This window comes from Cervus canadensis, chromosome 21 (genome assembly GCF_019320065.1).
Source record: "Cervus canadensis isolate Bull #8, Minnesota chromosome 21, ASM1932006v1, whole genome shotgun sequence".
Taxonomy (NCBI): domain Eukaryota; kingdom Metazoa; phylum Chordata; class Mammalia; order Artiodactyla; family Cervidae; genus Cervus; species Cervus canadensis.
Window position 1 is genome coordinate 53,084,728 of NC_057406.1, and position 20,393 is coordinate 53,105,120.

The 20,393-nt window shown below is 44.5% G+C and overlaps 1 long non-coding RNA gene across 1 annotated transcript in view; it reads right to left on the reverse strand.

Moving 5' to 3' along the window:
* LOC122423938 overlaps positions 1-20,393 on the reverse strand; it is a 50,593-nt gene that overhangs the window by 6,981 nt on the left and 23,219 nt on the right. The window contains exons 6-8 of the long non-coding RNA XR_006264252.1: positions 17,359-17,448; positions 14,275-14,354; positions 11,129-11,268 (exon numbers count right to left, since the gene is read on the reverse strand). This is a non-coding gene — a long non-coding RNA (uncharacterized LOC122423938). The remainder of the gene's footprint in view (positions 1-11,128; positions 11,269-14,274; positions 14,355-17,358; positions 17,449-20,393) is intronic.

A 20,393-nucleotide genomic window follows, 5' to 3' on the forward strand; every position in this document is an offset into this window, starting at 1 on the left:
AAGCCTTCTTCTGGGTTGCAGGCTTCTCTGTGGCATCGTCACATGGCAGAAAAGGTGAGGGAGCTCTGTGGGGCCTTTTGTCAAAATTCCAATTAGGAGCACTCCACCCTCATGACCTGATCACCTCTCAAAGGCTCCACCCTTAATACTATTGCCTTGGACATTGGGTTATCAACACATAGAAATGGGGAGAGACATAAACATTCAGACCATAGTAGCAAGTTTTCAGGATCTTCTCTTTTTCATTGGTCTTCTGAAACTATACAATAATGTGTTTTTCTTTTGTCTATTAGTAATCAACTGTATATGGAATCTCTCTAATTCAAGAAAGATACAGTTTAGATTATAAAAAAGCTACTGTGTGTTTGTTTCAAGTGACAATTTCTAAAAATCATTAATTTCTGATTATTTAATCAATACATGTTCAATATGCAGGTTGATTTTAATGAGAGCCTTGTTGGACTTCTGATCTATAGAACTTTAAGATAAATCCATTGGTTTGTGCTATTAAGTTCTGATTAGTTACAGCAGCTAAAGAAAATGAATACACAAGGGTTACTATGCATGAGGTGTTTAACATAGAGCTGGGCATTAGATCAGAGTTCAGGAACCTATCCTTATTTTATGGTGGTGATGAAATTGGTGATTATCACTTCTTCTGTGATCAGCTCATTCATTTTTGCATCAAATCATATCACTCAAAGCTACATCTCTTCCATGGATACCATGCTGAGCTTTAGAGATTTAAAATGAAAGAGAAATACTTTCTAGCCCCAACTGTCACTGGGCCTAAGGAGTTTAGTCTACAGGGAGAACCATCCTTGCAAACAAGTCATTTTTATATAAGGTGACAAGTTCTAACAGAAGAAAAATCTACAAACTTTGTTTTCTTGTGCTCCTGCTTTATCTTTTCCCACAATTGCTGTTAAAGATGTGTTGGCTGAGTGAAGATGAATCTTACCTGGCTTTCTCAAAATGTGAAGCAAAAGAAAATATCTGTGGTTTTTGGATATGATGAATATTAGTGTTTCATGAGGATTCAGGGTTGTGTAGGCGAGCTGGAACTATCCCAGAACCAGAACTCAGAGCTGAAATGGAAGTGATAAAAGAATTTCCACATGTTGTGGTGTGGGGAAGTCATTCTGGCTTATACATGAGCTAACTTGAATTTGATGCTAACTAAAACAGCCTGTTTGTGGCCTATCAAACATACATGTACATCTGCTTTAATTATTTTTTAAAAAGGGCACTTTGCCAAGAAGTAAAGAATACACACTTTTAAATAAAAATTAAATGGTTTCCCTTCTTGGAACACCAATTCTGGTCCTCATTTGATGCTTAGACACCTTTCCTAGGTGCCAAGGCCATACTGACATACTATGTACATGCTGATCTGTTGTCTTTTTTTGCTTTTGAAAACTTAAACAAATATATTCCTGACTTGTTTGATGTTCTTTGTTCTGACAAGACATAAAACTGTGCTGAACCATACTTTTCTGGAGCAGTTAGTTCCTCAGTGTTAGGTATCTGAGAGGCTGTCTCCTGGGCTACAGTCCTCAGTTTGGCTCAAATTGAACTCTTTTCTATTTCTATTATAGATTGTCTATAACCTTCAAATGTTAAACTTGTTTTGTAAGGTTAGGATAGATTAAGAATGAGCAAAATGGGTCAAGAGCCAGAAGACCTTCTTGGGACACCTTGTTTCAATTATTTATTTGTAAGTGCCACTGTGCTATCTCCTCCCCCAAATGAAGTGTAATAAAGAAGTAAAAATAAAACCTCCTGTATTGTTGTATGCTCACAGTGGTAGGAGCAGGAAATGTTCAGAAGGAAAATGGATCAGCTTGGACTGGAAGAGACTTCATGGTGTCTTGCTCTAGGTGGACGCATGGATATATATCCAACCTACACACAATCTTTCACATACACACATATATACACAATGAACTCTTGCTCCCTTCCCATATCTCTGACGTTTACAGCCTTGATGGGGGAGAAAAAAGCAAGTCAAGAGTGAAGAATTCCTTATAGTGATTTGTGTTCATTCATTCATTCAACCAACATTCATTTAGAACCGACTTGTCACGTCAGGTACTGCCTTGGTGCTAGAGACGAGCAGACAAACAAGACATAGTGTCTGTCTGTGGGGAGCTCTCCGTGTAGCAGGAGGAGAAGACGAGAAAGTCAGTGATCACAACACCACGAGATAGAGGCAAAAATAGCAGTGAGCACAGATACCCCAGGAGCTCAAGTTGAAGGTGCATAGCAATGTGAAGGGGCCAGAAAAGCCCCCCAAGATGTTGATCTTGGCCTGCCCTTGAAGGATGAGAGTTGTTGGATAACTAGTAGTCAGCCAGAGCACAAGGAAAAGAGCGTGTGAGTTCCAGAAAAACAAGATAGAACTAGGGGCCAGTCCCCTTGCCATCCCCAGCCCCTACTCAGAACCCCATTCTTCAGCTCACATTTTCTCACAGTAATTCCTTAGGACACATCACACACCACTGACCCAGCTCCTAAACCTAGTGCAAGCGCAGCCTGCAGAGTGTGAACCAGTTGAGCCCCACCCTCCAAACAAATGACTCTCACAGATGCATGTGGCTGGGTGACAAAGAGATCCATCTAATGAATCCTAGTTCTGCCACCTCCTAACTGTGCAAACTTGTGCGAATTGTTTTCTTTTCTGAGTCACAGTTTCCTCATCTTTTCTAAGAGATATCTTAATTCTTCCAGTTGAGGTAGTCAGTGGGGTAAAGAATATAAGAAACAGGAGCCCATATGTGTTTACACTGGAGAAAGAGCTATTAGGAAGGCAAAGAAACCACAGGCTCCAAAAGAGGGAAAGAAGTAGTCACACGGCTTGGATTTTAGCAGAGGTTTGGGCAGAGAGACTAGAACAAGTATTGAAGAACAAAAGAGGGTTGGGGATAGCTGTGAAGTTTGGGAGACATCGAAGTGATAGAAATGGTTTTAAAGAGGAATTTTAAGAAATATTGCTGAGATTTATGAATTGGGTGTCATCTAATATTGTCCAAGGAAAGGGATGCCAGAAGAGATTATAGCTTTCAAGAAATACTGCTTGTGATACCATGTAGAAACCAGGCCATGGGGCCTCTGATTATCTCAAATATCATGTTTAGAGAACTAGTATTGCTCATACTATGAGCAATGCTCAGCTGGTCTAGTGTAGAGTAAGACTTTGTTTACATGAACCACTGATGCTTTTTCCAAAATATCAGACAATACTTAAGAATTTAGGCTCTGGAGTTCAGTTTCCTGGGTTCCAGTACTTACCACCTGGGTCATTCAGGCTTACTACCTGGGTAACTGTCCTGAGCCTTTATGTTATCATTTTTAAGGGGACAATAACAGTATCTACTAGATAGGGTGAGCATGCTGATTAAATGAGTGAATCTATGCAAAACTCTGAGGACAGACCCTGATACATAGTAAACACTTAATGAATGTTTATCTTTATTATTTGTATATGGTTGCAATCATTATTCTACCACAGTCTACACAAACACAGGGCTCTACAAGCTTGAGTTTCTTCTTACTAGTCAAGCCAGAACTTCGACCCCTGTGCCAATACTGACCATCCTTCTAGGCCGAGTTCTAACCTTATTTCCTTCTAAGTGCCTTAGTGTTTTCTAAACAACTTACTGGGGTATGACCTTCTCTGTCAGGTGTTATTTATCTTGCTTCTCCAATGAGAATGAAAGTTCTTTTAAGAGAATGAGAATCATACATTTGGGGGTTCCTCTCTGCAACCCCAAACCGCTTGAATGAGCACACAGTGGGCTTGGAATGTTCTTCAGTTAAGTGAACTAGACAGGGGTGGGGTAAATCATTTTCGAGATAATTAGTCTTTGTGTTAACATATTTCTTACTGACCTCCAACTCACGCTCATCTATCCTATTGTCAAACCCAAGAAATGACCAGATTCTGTCATCCAGAAAGTTCTAAAAGGCAATGGCAATGAATGGTATTTCCTCCCACTCATAACTACATTTCATCGTGGACATCCTTAGCTTAATACACATTAGGCAGCCTTTACTATGTCTTTCAGGGCTTCCCCAGTGGCTCAAGCAGAAAAGAATCTGCCTGCAACCCAGGAGCCACAGGAGCCACCGGTTCAATCCCTAGGTTAGGAAAATCTCCTGAAGGAGGGCATGGCAACCCACTCCAGTATTCTTGCTTTGGAGAATCCCATGGATAGAGGATCCTGGAGGGCTACAGTCTATAGGGTCGCAAAGAGTAGGACATGACTGAAGCAAGTTAGCACGCCCACACTGCGTCTTTCACATCATCACAGACAATGTGATGATAACTTAGAGTTAGGAAGCAGAAAAAGTGTCCTTGAGTTCCCTTCTACCATCTCTTGGTTGAGATCATGGGCCAATCATGTACCATCTCTGAGCCTTACTTTTCTCACCTATAAAATGGGAACAATGAAATAGTTGCCATGTCACCTAGCCTTCTTGGTAAGAATAAAAGATGGAACATCTGGGAAAGTTCTTTGAAATGGTAACTACACTGATTTAGGTATTGTTCCTATCTCAAATTGAAAAATCCACCAGAGAGAGGCTGCCTCACAGAGAGGCAGGGCCATTGCCCTTCCAGCTTGTGTTCAATCTAATTAACATTCACTCAAAGAGCTTCTGAGACGGAAGAAATGAAAGAGACAGAGGATGTGGGGGACAGGGTGGGAGAGGAACAGTTGGTGATGAAGAAAGAAAAATCTAATCTTTTGCTAATACCAAGGGCCCCAGCTTAAGAACACACAAGTAAACAGTGAAGCTTGGTGACCCGGGACCAGCTGGGGGACCTCTCGAACAAAAGCAGTTAACAATGCTGCTTTCAGCTCTGGAGCAATCCAGGGCCAGCTCGGGCTGGGGGCTGCTGGAAAAGGAGCTGGGGTCCTGCTTGGAGACCCAGCTTCACAGTCAAATGTCAACCCATCAATACCAAGTATGTAGAAAGGAGCCTACAGTTTAGGGCCTTTGTTTCTTTGTTTTTCATTAATTAGTCTTTTGTGCACCCATCTGAGTCGGAAAGAAATCCATTCTGCAATCCTTTCAAAAATCCAACTCCCCCACACATACCCACATTAGTGAAAACAGAATAAAATCTGTGGTTTTGGCTCATTGCTATGCCACGTGGTCAAATAGGACTTTGAAGGGCTCTTTTTTCTTTTTTTTTTTTAACAAGTGTTTATTGAGTAACTGCTATTCATTCAACAAACATGTAAAGAATGCCCACTGCACTCCTGGCCCTGTGCTTGATGTTAGGGACACAAAGATGAGAAAGACCCAAACTAGAGACTCAATAAACTCAGTGAGGGAGGTCAGAGATCAGCACGTTAACACAGAGCCTGGTAGAAAGCTCTAGCTGTCCGAAGAGACATCCAGATGGGATGCCCCGTGAGCTCAAGGAGGAAGACATCGCTTCTCTTGGGCAGGAGCAGGGAAGGCTTGGCTTCATGGTACCATTTGAATGCTGAGCCATCCACATGTTCACGTTAGAATAATAGCCAGCAGCTACAGAACCTCTGTGGGTTGTGCCAGGCACTTCTCTCAGCACTTGACTCCTGTAAATCCCACATTGCTCTTTCAATGGAGGGCCTCTGATGATCTCCACTTTGCAAATGCAATTCTGAAGCCAGTATAAAAGAGGTAACTAATAAAAACCTACAATACAGCACAGGGAACTCTACTCAATACTCTCTAATGACCTACATGGGAAAAGACTCTTAAAAAGAATGGACATGTGTATAAGGGCTTCCCTGGTGGCTCAGTGGTAGAGAATCTGCCAGTAAAGCAGGAGCCTCAGGTTCAATCTCTGGGTCAAGAAGATCCCCTGGAGGAGGGTTTGGCAACCCATTCCTGTATTCTTGCCTGGAGAATTCCATGGACAGAGGAGCCTGGTGGACTATGTCCATAAGGTCTCAAAGAGTGGGACACGACGGAAGTAACTTAGCATGCATAACTGATTCACTTTGCTGTACAACAGAAACTAACACAACATTGCAAATCAACTCTAGTCCAATAAAAATTAATTAAAAAAAACACTCAAATCTGAAGCCAGGCAGCCTGGCACCAGGACCCATACTCTTGACCCTGGTACTGGCTGCACAGCCTTCCTGAGACTTGTCTGCCTCTCCCCCTAGGCCCTCAAAGGCAAGGACTCACTGATCTCCATGTCTTCAGAGCCCTGCACAATTCCTGAGAGGACGTGAGCCTCTGAAAGAGAGTTCTGTAACTGCTGAACTAAGCCCTCCACAGCTCGATGCTGAGGTCCCAACAGGTCTAGTGGAAGGGCCTGGAAGGTCTAAACAGCAAGGAGGCCAGAGCAGGAGCTGGGATGGGCTGGGGTGGGGAGAGGGGAAGACACCATCATCAAATTCTTTTGCAAAGTCTAGCTTGTGGCTTTTTGGAGGCCAGGAGGGAGGGCAGAGCTGGAATTTAGGAAATGGAGGCCCTGATCCTTCAGGACCCTGGGCACATGATAAAACTACTTTGAACACAGACCTGCCCTCGGGTGCACTTTTGTGGCTCCGAGGGCAGGGTTTGGGCTTTAGATAATAATTGCATACATTTGCTTAGTAAACACAGGGCGACTGTAGAATAATTACACGTTCTTACAGAGATGGTGCTCAGTAATTACTTTCAGTGGCCCCAAAGTATTATTTAACACATATTCTGGTTTATAAGACAGAAATAATGATGAATTTGCTTGGTAATTACCCAGCACTTACCCACTACATATCCTGCCAGTAGCTGATACTTAGTCCATCATTAAGGGGCTAGCAGTCGCTTGGGTAAATAGCAAGTTCTTCTTATTATTGGTGTCTAGGCACATAAAGCATTATTAAAACACCATTAGTGACATTTCCCCAAAGGGTGAATATGCAAGTCTACTTGAGAAGCCAACCTTCCTCAGGCTAAATGGCTTATTTTTATCTTTTTGACAGGAGTGATAGAAAGGAGTCAATTCTAACTTGAGTGTCCGCTCACTGAAGCTGTCTACTTAATGACACTGAGCAGATGAAGGAAGATTTGCCCTGGCTTAGGGAACGGGAGTGGAGTCACCGCTATTTTCAATATGAAGATTGCTGTTTAATTCACCCAAATGGCAGCGCCCGGTTTAGGAGGAGCCCCAGGGCTGGCGCCGCCACCCCCAGGGTGGGCTGGGTCAGCACACTCAATGCCAGGGCAAACCACAGCCTTTGGATGGGCCTTACTGGCAGCATCCTCAGACTCCTCCTGGGATGGGGCCTGAGAGGCTCTTGGAGGGCCTGGGACTTGGGAAGAGGGGCACCCTGCTTTTCAGGCCATTTGGGGGTACACATGGGCAAGGAATATACACACATTGGATACCAAACAAAGGAAATGCAAGCCCAGAACCAGTCTCTTTGTCCTTAAAAGGGGCTCGAGGGAAAGCTGCCTGACATATTTCATCTGGAAGGCAGTAATTTGGGGGGGCCACGGCTCAGCTCTAAATGCTCTTGGCTCAGCCACTGATATCAAGAGAAATCAACTCTATGTAATCAATAGGGGGCTTAAAGAAGGTGGCCAACCATTATGGTTGGTGGGCAGGCTAGGGAATGGGCCTTCTGGAGCAAATAGAGCCCTCATTACCATTCCATTCCAACCCAACCCATTTCTGGAGGGAACAATTCAACACCAAATATGAACTCAGTTCCAGATCCAAACTGCCAAGCCAAGTGGTCAGTTCCAGTGGCCTGTTTCTTCTATAATGAACTCCAGGATTCTGACTTTGGTTTTAGGAGTGATTTTGGTTGCCAGGGAAACCAATAGAGAGTCATTGGAAAAAGTTCAGGGTTAAAGTCAGAAGACCTCAGGTTCTTCTCTTAACTAGGTGGGCAATATTTGGCAATCACCTCCTGAAGCTTCAGTTTCTTTATCTATAAAACAATCTTCAAAAGACTGTTAATTCCATTAGGCTAGAAATCATACCTATTTCATTCACTACTGAATTCCTGTATCCAATGCAATGTCTGACATGTTTTAAAGCCATAGTTCACATTTTCATTTGACTGGGGAAGTGCATCATACATTTAGTTTACAAAAATCTGCCCATTTGCACTTAGTGAAAAGCAGAGAGAAATAAAAACAACCTAAATAGACCTAAAGTTCTGCTTGATAAATCCACTCAGTTCACATGTCCGACAGACTGCTGCTAAAACCAAAGATGTGGAACTACTCTTCTTCCCTTTCCTATTTTAAGAATCTTGCTGTGCTGAATATATAAGTCATTATTAATAATTTAATATTGTACTTTGGAATATGTACACTCACTAAATAATACACAGTATGTTATTATATCCATCCCACATAATTCACAAGGATAACTGGATTTGGTTGTAAACACAAAACCTTTTAAGCTCTACTTTATGGAAGATTTGTAGGAGTTTCCAGGAAGATTTAGATTATAACCAGCTTTTTTTTTTTTTTTTTGTCTTAGACTTAACCTTGAGAAGCTTACCTCATAGCTTTGGGTTATCTCACAGGGTCACTGTGAGTGAACTGAAAATGAAAGCTTTGTGAACTAGAATCCCTGGACAAAAATAGCTATTATCCTATTCACTGCTCTCTTGGTATGGCTGCTTAGCTTGGACAAGGTCAACAGCCTTGATTACAACCCAGTCCTCTTGACTCCCAGGCTGGAGTGCTGGCATCTACCTCACAATTTAGCCCAACAAAAAGCTGTTAAGTAATTATTAGGAGCTCAGCAAAATGCTCACCACATATGGTTTAAGGCATAGAGCAATGGCTTCTGAGAGCTCAGTGATTCATGCAGAGCCAACAAGTGCTCAGCTGGCCCCAAAGTATGGCAAATCTTGACATCCTACCTCAACATGGAGGCAGATGCTGTGGAGCATGAGACGGAGGAGCACTCATACATATAGATAGATTTAGCCTTTAATCCTTGGCACTGAGACCCAGTTCTTCACTATTCCAAACTGATTCTTAAGCGTCGTAAACTTTTTCCTCAGTTCAAAGATGCCTTGTTTCCTTCTTATTTCACTGGATTTCAAATGAGAAAAGGAAATGCAATGTGATTTCTAGCCTCCAGATCCTACTGACACCCCACTGCATGTCCTGTATTACTTAAGAAGACCTTCCAACCCCATGGGAGGAGCATAGGGGGTATATATAATCCAATAAGCAGCTGTAAAGTGTTAAAAATGCAAGAAAGGGGAATGCAGACTGGGGTCACCAGGAAAGCCTCCATGGGGAGGTGAGAGTTACAGAAAGGTCTGAGAATGAACTTAAGTTTGAGAAACAGGCCGTGGATTGTGTGTCTGTTGATTCTCCCTGGCCTGTATCCATTCAACCTTCCTTTCATGATAGGATCTTGATTTCCTTTGGAGAAAGACTTTTCTCTTTGGCCTTAAGGATGAGCAAGGCACCGAGACCTGAGAAATAAAGGGAACCCCATCCCCTTCACTGACTCAATGGACATGAGTTTGAGCAAACGCCGGGAGGTAGTGAAGGACAGGGGAGCCTGGTGTTGCCGTCCATGGGGTCCCAAAGAGTCAGACACAACTGAACAACAACAACAACAAGGATTAGTTTATGAGTGAATATGTGTATATCTTAAGATGCTCTAATCAGCCCCATCCCTAGGCTTATTGGAAAAGGGCAATCTCCTTCTATAGAATAACTAACCTATAGAACATAAGCCTGGAACTGCCAAGGCCAGCCCATTTAGTGGTTACCTGAGCCAATGTAGAAGAAAGCCAGTTTAGACACAGAGAAACAGACTAACATCAGGTCCTGGAAAAATTGCCTAAACCCTTGGATCCCACTATGCCTGACTTCAAAGTCAAATGGTCCTAGATTTTAAGTTACGTTTCCCAATACATTTAGCTTTTAGTGTAAGGCAAGTTGGATTTGGCTTCTCTTAATTGCAGTGAAAAGAGTTCTAACCAATTAAATATTCATTGAAAAAAAAAAAAAGGATGACAAAACAGGCATGGAGATGGCATGAGCAAAGACCAAAAGGCACAGATATAGGCCTTTTCATCAAGAGACAAATATTCATCAAGAGACAAAGAAGATAAATGAGGGGAGGCGGCATATTATAAAAATGCCAAGTGATCAAAAGACATCTTTGGAGAACCAAATCCAAGGCTGAAAGTAGGCAACTACATGCCTAGACTCAAAGGCAGCTTATGAACGGGCTGGTCCAGTTACATTCTCCTCATTCAGGGAAACCCCTACCACATGCCAGATGCTGAACATCTGTGGTTAGCATTGTTCCCTTAAAGAATAACACAGATTCTTCTCCAGGCAAGCCGCACATTTTCATCAGCTGTGGTCAGGAGGGAAGCCGTGCGCCTTCAGACAAGTTTCAGCTGTCAGACTGCTCTGGGGCACGTCTTTCAGGGGCGCTGATTCATCTTCTCTGTCGGCTGGCTGTAGGGGATGCACACCTGTGTCCCAGGGTGACTTCAGAGAGAGGGGAGACAAAAGACCACGCCGGTCTCCAGCTGCCTCTGCAGACACTCTGACCATGGTGCGGATGCAAGTGCAGCCATACCTGGGGGGCCGTCAGCAGTGGGGTTGCTTATGTTCAGCTCCTGGGACCCACCCCCCAACCACCCCCACTGGGGGCTCTTCCTCTGAATTCTGTCCCAACCGATGGCTAGCGTTCAGGGAGACTGGCTGACATATGGGCTTCATTTGATTCCCCGCTTACCCACCTCTCAGTCATCCACATGCTACATTCTTTAACCATTGCAGAATGCAAGCTGCTCAGAGATGCTTTGAGGGTAGAGCCCCGAACTGGGGTGGAGGTACAATCACACCACGCCCACATTTAACTTATAAAAACTTTGCTCTGTGTGCCAAATAGAGAAAGAGAAAGAAGAAACGGAAAACAAAGACAATAGGTGTGAGTGACTTGACCCTTCCACCCCTCTCCCAGGGCAGACGCCCTGTCGTGGATGTGAGCAGATGGTTCCCACAGTACATCTAAGCCCCTGCTGGTCTCTTATTGCGTGAACTTCTTGCCTCGCTGGGTATACTTGTCAGAATAAGTAGAGTGAGCTGCTGTAACAAACAAACAACACCCAGTGTCAGAGGCTAATTGCTTACTTACAGTCACAGTGTGAGGAGGATCTGGAGGTGCTCCTCAGTGACTTTCCTCTTAGCAGGGATTCAAGGATCCAGCATCTTCCAATGCTAATACTGCCATATGAAACCGTATGGAAGGGGGTGGAAGCTGTTGCAGGTTGGACTCTGAGGAGGAAATGGGAGTGCAGGATGTTTAATAGAGAGCTCTGTTAGGATCATACATATGGAAAGGAGAGAAGGATATAAGGTCAGGCTGAGATGTAACGCAGTCTCCCAAAGGTCTCCATCACCCCAATGGAGAACTCTGGGGTTGGCAGCCTTTCAGAGCTGTCCTGAGTTGGGGCAAGGTGGTTATGCTGTTCAACCTCTGTGTTTATCAGTCACTGGGTGTAGATGTGGACCATCTTCCAGGAGAACTTTGAGCAGCTGAGGAACTAATATCTTCATTGCTAAAGGGAGATCTGGGTGGCTCATCACGGCAACTACCAAGAGGGGACTAGAGCAGGGGTCAGCAAGTCTTTAGTAAATAGGTTTTAGAGGCCATATGGTCTCTGTCACAACTGCTCATCTCTGCTGTTGTAGAATGAAAGCAGCTAGAAGCAATATGTAAACAAATGAGTGCAACTATGTTCTATTAAAACTTTATTTACAAAAACGGGCTCACAGGCCATGGATGGCTGATTTCTGGACTAGAGGATGACAGAAGTAATTAAGGGGCAACCCTATCGATGAGTTAGATCACACCTGTCCATATTTCATTGGCCAGACCTCACTACATGGCCCCAATTTAACTGCACAGAGTTAGAAAATGGAGTCTTTCTGTGAGCCTCAAAAGAAAATAAATGGAATTTGTGAGCATCTAGCCAGACCCTGCCACAGTATGACTCTTGCAAATTATATCTTACACATGAAACAGCCCTGAAATATTGCATGCATTTCCTCATCTCTATTACTAAATAAAGTTTTATACACTTTAACCTCAAAAGGGACTTTGGACATTTTCAAGAGTACTTCTCACTGTGTGACTATTGCTCCATGCACTGACTTTGGAACCTAAACCCCTTGTGAATTCTGACTCCACATGGTGTAAAAGGGTGAAGAGCAAGAGTGATAAATTAGGAGTTTGATATTAACAGAGATACATTACTATATATAGATAACAAGGACCTACTGTACAGCACAGGGAACTATACTTGATACTTTGTAATAGCCTATAAGGGAAAAGAATCTGAAAAAAAGTATATATATATATATATATATATATATATATATGTATAACTGAATTACTTTGCCGTACACCTGAAACTAACACAACACTATAAACCAACTATACTGCAATTTAAAAAAAAGAACAAGAGTGAGGAGTCGGACAGACCACGGTCTAGAGTTTAGCTCTGCCATTTACCAGCTCTAATAACCGATCATATTTCCTTCTCGATCATCAGTTTCTGCTTTTCTAAAATAAGATGCTAATAGTACCCACTTCAGGTGATTTTTGCAAGGATAAACATGCTGCAGTATACAAAAAGCACTTAGCAGTTGGCACATAGCAAGCACTCAATAAATGCTAAATACTATCAATTCTTTATTAAGAGAAGGGGCATATAATAGAGGTGATCAAAGTCTTCTGGGGTGACCCAATGCATTCCTCCGTATTCCTAGACCTTGATTACATCTTCTACAAGTTAATCAGAGCATTCTCCCCAACATTCGGAGTTAGGATGAGTAATTGTTTCTGTGAGTCTTATAATTAAAAATAAATAGAAAATGATGGTAATACTTACTTGACCAGATTGTTGGGAGAATAAAGTTTATAACAATAAAAATGTATTGAGAGCTGACATGCCAAGCAGTATAGTAGATTCTGGCTTCCCAGGTGGCTCAGTGGTAAAGAATATGCCTGCCAACCAGGACACATGGGTTTGATCCCTGGAGAAAGAAATGGCAACCCACTCCACTATTCTTGCCTGGGAAATTCCATGGACAGAGGAGCCTGGTGGTCAGTACTCCATGGGGTCACAAAGGGTCAGACATGACTTAGCAACTCAACAACAATAACATAGTAGATGCTAGGGAAACAAATATGAATAAGATATTGTATTGTTTATCTATTGCCCCAGAGCTTAGCGATTTAAAGCAACAGTAATTTTATTGCCCACAGTTGTGTGGGTTGGCCACGTGGTTCTGCCGATTGCAGCTGGACTCACTCATGCAGCCACAGTCACCTGGTGACTTGACTGTGAGCTGCGCTCAGCAAGCCTCAGAAGGCCGTGTTCCGTGACAACAAGCACAAGTAGGCACGAATCCTCCGCTTGCATCTTGACTGCTGACATCCCATTGGGCCACAGGCAAGAATACTGGAGTGGGTTGCCGTGCCCTCCTCCAGGGGATCTTCCAGACCCGGGAATCGAACCCCCATCTCTTGTGTCTCCTGCATTGGCAGGTGGGTTCTTTTACCACTAGTACCACCTGGGAAGCCCCTTCATTTTCAGCCTAAGGGAGGGTTTGATGGGCTTTCCAGGTGACACTAGTGGAAAAGAACCCACCTGCCAATGCAGATGGAGAAGGCAGTGGCGACCCACTCCAGTACTCTTGCCTGGAAAACCCCATGGACAGAGGAGCCTGGTAGGCTGCAGTCCACGGGTCGCTAAGAGGCGGACTCGACTGAGCGACTTCACTTTCACTTTTCACTTTCATGCATTGGAGAAGGAAATGGCAACCCACTCCAGTGTTCTTGCCTGGAGAATCCCAGGGACGGGGGAGCCTGGTGGGCTGCCGTCTATGGGGTCGCACAGAGTCGGACACGACTGAAGCGACTTAGCAGCAGCAGCAGCCAATGCAGAAGTCATAAAAGAAGCAGTTTCAATCCCTGGGTTGGGAAGATCCCTGGAGGAGAGCACAGCAACCCACTCCAGGATTCTTGCCTGGAGAATCCCAAGGACAGAAGAGCCTGGCAGGCCACAGTCCACAGGGTTGCAGAGATTTGGACATGACTGAAGCAACTCAGCATGCACACACCCAAGGGTATGATAGGGTTCCTTGATTGTTTGTTTCTTAGGACACCGCTGTCCTCCTTCTGTGCTCTAAGCACTTTCTGTTTAAAATGGAAAGTGTGGCTTCTTGGGATGGCCAGTGTCCCTACTTAGTCAACCATAGATGTAACACACTTACCTTGTACACTGGTCCCCTCTTATCTGTGGTTTCTCTTTCCATAGTTTCAGTAACCTGCGGTCAACTGAGGTCTGAAAATACTACGTGGAAAATTCCAGAGATAAACAATCCATAAGTTTTAAATTGTGTGCTGTTCTAAGTTGTGTGATGAAATCTCACACCATCCTGCTCTATCCCACCCGCCACGTGAATCATCGCTTCATCCAGCATATCCTGCCTGTTAGTCAGTTAGTCAGATGGTAGCCATTGAGGTTATTAGGTCAAATGCCAAGTTAACACAGTGCTTGTGTTCAGGTAACCCTTATTGTGCTTAATAATGGCCCCCGCAGAGGGCAAGTGTGGTGATGCTGGCAGGTCAGATTTGCCAAACAGACGTCATGAACGTGTGCCCTTAAGGTTCTCAACTTAATAAGGAAAGGAAACAAATCATAAGCCTAGGTTCCTAAGATCTATGGTAAGAATGAATCTTCTATTGCAAAGCTGTGAAAAAGGAAAAAGAAATCCGTGCTGGTTTTGCTATTGCACCTCAAAGTTAGGACCACAGCACATGACAAGTGCTTAAGATGAAAAGGCATTAAATGTGTGCCATAAGATATTTTGAGAGAGAGAGACCACATTCACATGAACTTTTATTATAGTGTATTGTTATAATTCTCCTAATTAATAGTTATTATGGTTAATCTCTTACTCTGCCTATTTTATAAATTAAACTTTATCAGAGGTAGGTAAGTTTAGAGAGAAACTATACAGGGTTTGGTACTATCTGCAGTTTCAAACATCCATTGGAGGTCTTGGAATGCATCCCCCGCATATAAGGGGCACAAGTGCACTTATTTGGAATCTCGCTGAAACCCTCCATGTGATGAGTCCACTGGAATTTGTACTCCCGGTATCACAAACACTACCATACATGAAGGGGTGGCAGACAAGTATGTTAGACATGTTTCTCCTGCTCACACACTTGCTCCATTATCCGGTCAAATTTCCCATGTAGAACTAAAGTTCAAAGATCGAGTTATTAAACATTTCAAGATGGCAATTAAACCAAGCCCAGGGCCCTTCCTCTGAGCCCGGGACCCAGAACACACCCACACAGCTGGAACAGCCATTTGGAATTTTCACAGTCATCTCCAGCTAAACACATCCCCAACTGATGTCTTCAACAACCCACCAACTCCACCATCAAACATTCTCCACACCTTCTCCTCCTCATCTCGGTAAATGGTTCATGCTGAAATCACACACCGGTGGACACCTCTCTCCCTCACTACCAGCTCCTCCTCTCCATCACCTCCAATCCACTGCCAAGCCCTGTGGATTTTCACCTCCAAAGTCTCTCCCCAGCCTGTCCACTTTTACACATCTCCACTGCTCTGCATGTAAGCCACCATCAGCTCTCACCTGAACAACTAAAACAGCCTTTTACTTGGTCTCCCAACTTATAGAGTGAAGTAAGTCAGAAAGAGAAAAGCAAATATTGTATATTAATACATATACATGGAATCTAGAAAACTGGTTTAGAGGATCTTATTCGCAAAGCAGAAATAGAGACACAGAGATAGAGAACAAATATACAGACCCCAAGGGGGATGGTGCGTGGGTGGGATGGATTGGGGTTGACATATATATATTATTGATACTATTATAAAATAGATAACTAATAAGAACCTACTGTATAGCACAGGGAACTCTATTCAGTGATCTGTTGTGATCTAAATGGGAAGAAAATGCAACTTCCATTTTTGCCCTTTAAGATCCACTTTCCACATAATTTTTGGAGTGATCAATCTAACATGTAAAGACTTGGTTCAACTCCTGCTACTGAAATCCTTTCATTAACAGGCTCCTTCTGAGCCTTTAGATCTGAGCTCTAATGTTGCTTCCTCAGAGAGGCCTTCCTGGGCCCTGATACCGAGTGGGCTGGCCCCATACCCATCCCATTCTTCTCTCTCCCAGAGCCAGTTCTTTTCCTCTGCCACAGGTATCACAACTTGAAACTATATATTTGTGGGTGTCCTTTGAGCTTGAGTATAAATTCAAGACTCTGATTCATTCGCCACACTATATCCAGCAACAAGCACAGTGCAAAATCCTTGGTGGGCACTAGTAATTAGCCTCCAACTAATAAAAATAATTGAAAAAAAAAAAAAGAAATGAACAAAGGGAAGAAAAAAAAAAAAAGAAATGAACAAAGGGATATGTGAGCTGAAGTAGAAGGAAGGGTCTAGGCTAATCCCAGGGTCTCTGGGTGACATGACAGGGCACCAGTGGTGGCACACACAGGGAGCGGCAGTTCTGAGGGGAAAATCATGAATTTGGGAAAAGAATGAGCGGATGCGTGTGAACTTGCTTTGTGAGCGACATTGTAAATGTGCAATAGGGACAGAAGCCAACACGAGCTAGTGTGAGCTGAGGTGACTAGATCATCAAGACCAAGGCACTGTAAGAATGAATGAGCACTAGATATAATTATGTTTGGCAATAGGCATAAACCAGGACTGCCAGAAAACAGGACATTGGTAATCTTAGGAATAGATTATATAAAGATGCATAATAGATATATAGACACAGATAGACTGTCATGGAGTCCAAGAGCAAGGGTACAGGGGAACCTCATTCATTCTAGAATTGATAATAAGAAAGCTCTAGGGAAAAGGCAGTTTCCTGTCCCTGTTTCTCTGTCTTCCTCTCCCTCTCTCTCTTTCCATCATTTCCAGTTGCAACTTCCCAGGGAAAGGCTCTAACTGGCCCAGCTTTGGTGAAGTGCCAGCGCCCGCCCCCCACGCCCATCCCCAGTTCATTATCCTGGGACCAGGAGGCAGGAGACCACTTCACAGACATGGTTTCCAGGTAGTACATGAAGCTGGGCAGACTCTCCAAAAGGGATCAACCACAAAAATTAACTACTGTTAATTAGTTAGTCATATTATACTATAACTAGTATAATTAGTTATATTATACTATTATAACTAACTAATGTTATATTAGCTCAGCTGGCAAGGCATGACGACACATCAAATAAATATTAGAGTCAGATGCTATCCAAAACCTCATAGCAGGGAAAGACAGTCAGGGAAGACTTACTGGAAGAGGTGATCCTTGAGATCCACTGACTTTGGATGGAGGTGGAGGAACCAGAGAAGTTTCAGGAGAAGAGAACAGCATGAACAAAGGCTAGGAAGCAAGATAAAGGATTATTTGTAGATAGGTCATTCTCATTTGACTTTCGCTATTCCCCCAGTTAGCCGCATGGTTTGTTATTGCAAAGTCATTTTTGGGGTAATAATCTGTTTGAGGATTTGAAACCTTGCTCCCCATTATCCTCCTGCTTCTCATAAGTGGGCAGAGTGAGCAACTGGCCATAATTGGCATTGTCTACAGGGTTCAGGCAGGCTTCCCTGGTGCCTCAGCGGCAAAGAATCTGCCTGCAATACAGGAGACCCAGGAGATGCAGTTCGATCCCTGGGTTGGGAAGATCCTCTGGAGGAGGGTGTGGCAACCCATTCCAGCATTCTTGCCTGGAGGATCTCGCGTTCAGAGGAACCTGGTGGGCTACAGTCCACAGGGTCACACAGAGTCAGACACACCTGCAGCGCAGCGTTCAGGCTGTGGGACAAATAAGTGAAGCCATTTTATGAGATGCCGTTGAGACCATTTACAAAAATTTCTATAACAGAGCTTTTCCAATCATGTATTAGTGAGTTGACCTGTATTTATTTCTAGTGATATAAATGGCAGCAGAATAGAACATAGAAGTCATTGCAGGAAGTAAGGGTAAATATCACATTGTGAAACTTGTTTCAGTCACATTTACATGATGTGTGGGTCATGGTCAAAAGTATTTCAGAACATTGCCTGAGTCAGACTCTCCTTTTCAGAACTTCTGAGGAATGGCTTTATGGGAGTGAGTGCGGAAGTCAATGCTATTAACTGGAGGCTTTTCTAAGATTTGAAATGAGGATAGAAGAGGATCCTCCAGTATCTGGGGTTTTGTGTTTTAAAGAGGTGCAGTGATGTATGTCAGCCTCAGATTTCAAGTGCTTCTGTTACCTTCCTCTCATTCTCTATCCCATCCTCTTTTTACCCATGAAGAGGTCCATTGATATGGAGCAGGAAAAAGGGAAACAGCACAGACTGATGTGCAATAGTGATGCATGGTTTGGACAAGAATTTGCTGCTCATCAACCTCAATGTGGACCTCTCTGGTAGGCTGCTCTTGGAAATGTCTTCACAGTGACAGGTCATGACCCTGGAACCGTCCTGCTAAGATACGAACAACCAGACCTCCCTCCCATCCACAAACAGATTATCCCAAATCTTCAGACAGCCATGCCAAGCATTTGGGTTGTGTACCAGGTTGCACAGGGTGGACCAGCCCCTGAGGAGTAAGCTAGGCACGTTCCCAGGGTCCAGCTCCAAGGTCGGGATGCTAGGAGCCAACAGATTCTGCCCTACTCTTCCCCACCCATGGAAAAGTGCAGCCTTTGGGTCATTGAATAAGTCACTGAACAAATGCCCAGTTGGCCCGTGAGCCACGCCTTGCTCATTTCACGGTGGGAGGTCAGTTTCCTTTTTCCCTAAGAATCCAACATTGAGTTTCCCAGTCCCTCTTCTCGTTACACATTCCAGCTGTTTCCTGCAGCCGCCTGCTAGGGTGAGAGCCCTGGGCTGGAGATCTGGCTCCGAGACCAGGCTCCAGCACTCTTTAGCCATAGCTAGGTTGCAAATCCTCTGTTCTCTTGGAGCACAGTTTCTTCATCTGCAAAATAGGAAAAGCCTCCCTGGGCTTCCCTGTAGGGCCGTGGACAGGATCAGGCGGCACTACTGCCACGTTCCCTTCCGGAAGCCTGAGGTGGTGGGCATATGATAAGCCACTGTCTCTGGCTGCAGTCTGGAAGTTGGAGGGGTGGGGTGGAGCGAGAGGCCAGGGTTGATGCTCAGACGAAATGCTGACCCAGGGATACCTACACTGTACTTGGCCCTCGGCCCACCCACGACTTTCCCAGCAATCTTGCCGCACCTTAAAACCACCCAGCGAGAAAAGGGGGAAACTATTTCCCTCAGTCAAACCCTCGGGTCCTCCCTCTGAAACCAGAGCTTCAGGGAGAGTAGCGAGTGAGTGGTGACTCAGTGTTTAGTCTGTGGCATTTCGGGAGCATAGGACGACTCAGGGGGGTCTTGCTGAGCTTCCAAGGCCGCTCTTAGGGGTCTGTCTGGGAATGAGGCTGAGTCCGGGGTGACTGAGGCTGAGGGGACATGCTGTCCAAAGCAGTGGGGAGGGAAAGGTTTAAAAGGCTGCCCTGACCCTGCAAGTCGGGGTCAAGCATGGGATGGGCTGGGGTCAACGTGGATGGCCTTCCAGGTGGAGGTTCCCGGAGCCAATGTGAAGCTGTTTGGCAATCAGAGAGCTGCTTCCCCAGTCGATCCCCGGAAGGGAATGTAAACAGCGCATGGTGTCCTCAGGACCCCATGCGTGACTAAAACTGGGAAGAAAGAGCTCTGGCCCACCTCCCACCTCAAGCTCCAGTCAGACCCCCCACCTCGAGCCCTGGGAGAAGTCAGCAGTGGTCCCCCCAAGTCTCAGCCCCCTCTGGGGAAGGAAAGGACAACAGAAGAAATGTCTGCTCCTCTTCACGGGAGTACAATGGCCTCTGTGTGTGCGTCTCTGCTTCCCCCTCATGCCTCTGCTCTCCCAGCTCTCTTTCTTCCCAACTTTTATAAACATACTGTGATGCTTGGGCTCACAAGCCAAATCCTGGAGATATCTGAGTGGGTCTGGCATACTTGGTTCATGGGCTCCATGAAGGCCTGGCTGCCAGGTTGAAACACATTCCTGGAAAGAGGCAGGGAAAGAAGAGGAAGCAGGGGAGAGTCGGAGGTGTGAGGAATCCAGGGAATGAGGGACAAGACTGGCTCACACCCTGGAGGTGTCACCACCTTCTCAGCCCACGTGCTTAGTGACAACTGGGGACACTTTGATTTGTCCCTTCCTGATGTTGCAACCTCCCCAGCCCCAGGCCATGCCTTCCACCTGCACCTTATTTCTTCCAAAGTTTAATGCCAGGACTCAGCAAGTCATAAATAATGGTAAAATAAAGAATACCGGTGGATGTTAAATC